General features: G+C 45.8%; 1 protein-coding gene and 1 pseudogene across 3 annotated transcripts in view; one reads left to right on the plus strand and one right to left on the minus strand.

Annotated features, from left to right (window-relative positions):
- Positions 1-2,412, minus strand: part of CUL4B (cullin 4B) — a 55,836-nt gene that overhangs the window by 35,745 nt on the left and 17,679 nt on the right. The gene's annotated exons all lie outside the window — the stretch shown is intronic.
- Positions 1,484-2,412, plus strand: part of LOC102244510 — a 2,489-nt pseudogene continuing 1,560 nt past the window's right edge.

Raw genomic sequence — 2,412 nt, forward strand, 5'->3', positions numbered from 1 at the left:
TCCACAAAATACCGACTTCTGCGCATGGGCCATGAAGTTTCAATTGCACTGTACACGTGCGCCTGCTCGTGGTATTTTGTGGAAGAGCCACACTCAAGGGGCCAAAGAGCCGCATGTCGCTCGCGAGCCGCAGTTTGCCAACCACTGTCCTAACCAGTTAACTGCCATGCGTCCAAAATGGAAACCATCTCCATTTCTTCTATATACACTGGAACATTTGCGAATTTAAGTCACCACAATTTTCTTTACAAACCCAGAGATATCACTAACAAGTCTGATTTTTAAATTGGGCAACCAGAGTTTGTGGCTACAGACACAGGTGGTGTGTGGGGAAGGTCCGCCTCTTGCGTCTATATACACTTATGGTGTACAAATGGTTAAAAGGCCAGCACCATGAACTGACCTTACAAGGTCCTGCTTCCTCTGAGCTCCAACGTGAGGGCGAGGTTCTGGGGAACACAGACACATACAAGGAGGAGCTGGATTGTCTAGCATTGGGGCAAGAACTTGGAGGTGGCTTTCTTCCAGACAGGAGGTGCTAGGAGGGATCATTGTTCCTATGCTGGGACTTCCCTGGTCACAGGGCTGACTGGCAGCCATTTCTGTTTGCTCAGCCCTGGTGATTCGCTAAGACTCCGCCTCATCCAATTTACAACCCCACCAAGGCTGTGTTCAGAAGCTTTTGCATATGACGGGCCTTTCCTTGCTCAGGGTAAAAATCTCTCAAACTGCAGCTGGGTCAGGGAGCTCCAAACCTATCAATAAAAGGCCCAAGACCATGCACCAGCACCAGCCTGCCTTGCTTCATAGCTGGGCCTCATCTGGGCACTTCCAAACCCCATACAAAGAGGAGGAATCTGCAGATCTCTCTGTAGCTCCTGCTAGGTGGCCCCAGTCAGGGGCTGACTTTGCACCTCCCTGGAGACCCAAGAGCCAGTCTACCCAGTGGTCAATGTCAGACCATACCAGATTACAACTCTACACACCCATAAGCGACACACTCAAGGGGCAGACATAGCACCAAAGCCCCACTGAACCAAGTCCTGTTTCATAGGGGTGTCTCCTACACAGCAGCTCTCCCACTGTAGTCACAGCTGGTCCTCACAGCCAATTGGCCTGGAGATCAATTACTCCCAATGACACCAACAGTAATCGAGTCTCAACTACAACAAGACTGTGCTCACAGCCCACAAAAGGGTTCACCTAGAATTCCCAGCTCAGGTGACTGGGGAAGCTGAGAGCAGACTACGGATATAGAGTTCAAAACCATGGTTATAAGGTTACTCAAGAATCTTTTAGAAACCTCCAAAAAATGGAAAGGACCAGTTAGACATTAAGCATACACTGACTGAAATAAAGAATATACAGGGATCCAACAGTGGAGTGGAAGATTCTGAGAATTAAATCAACGATTTGAAATATGAGGAAGCAAAAATCACCCAACCAGAAGAGCAAAAAGAAAAAAGAATACAAAAATGTAAGGATGGTGTAAGGAGCCTCTGGGACAACTTCAAGTGTACCAACATTCGCATTGTGGGGGGTGCCAGAAGAAGAGAGAGAGCAAGATATTGAAAACCTATTTGAAGAAATAATGACAGAAAACTTCCCCTACCTGGTGAAAGAAATAGACTTACAAGTCCAGGAAGCACAGAGTCCCAAACAAGACGAAGCCAAAGAGGACCACACCAAGACACATCATAATTATAATGCCAAGGTTAAAGACAAAGAGAGAATTTTAAAAGCAGCAAGAGAAAGCAGTTAGTTACCTACAAGGGAATGCCCATACAACTATCAGCTGATTTCTCAACAGAAACTATGCAGGCCAGAAGGGAGTGGCAAGAAATATTCAAAGTGATGAATAGCAAGGACCTACAACCAAGATTACTCTACCCAGCAAAGGTATCATTTAGAATTGAAGGTCAGATAAAGAGCTTCACAGACAAGAAAAAGCTAAAGGAGTTCATCACCAGCAAACCAGTATTATATAAAATGTTGAAGAGTATTCTTTAAGAAGAGGAAGTAAAAGATAAAAAATATTAACAACAAAATGGCAACAAATACATACCTATCAACAATTCAATCTAAAAAATCAAAATAAACGAATAGGAAATTTAATGAACAGAATAAACTGGTGAATAAAATAGAATCAGGGGCGTGGAAATGGAACAGACTGATGATTCTCAGAGGGAAGGGGGTGGGGGGAAAGGATTAAACAAAGATCTTATGTGCATATATCCATTACCTATGGGCACAGACAATACGGTGGTGAAGACCTGGGGTAGGGTGAGGTGGGAACCAGGTGGAGGGGGAAAGAGAGGGATATCTGAGATTTCAACAAGAGGGCTGCGGTGCGAGGGCCGGCAGCTCTCCGAGCGGCCGGAGCACAGGGAGCCTTGCAGTACCCGCACCCTG

Source organism: Myotis brandtii, unplaced genomic scaffold (assembly GCF_000412655.1).
Source record: "Myotis brandtii unplaced genomic scaffold, ASM41265v1 scaffold846, whole genome shotgun sequence".
In the NCBI taxonomy this organism is placed as follows: Eukaryota; Metazoa; Chordata; class Mammalia; order Chiroptera; family Vespertilionidae; genus Myotis; species Myotis brandtii.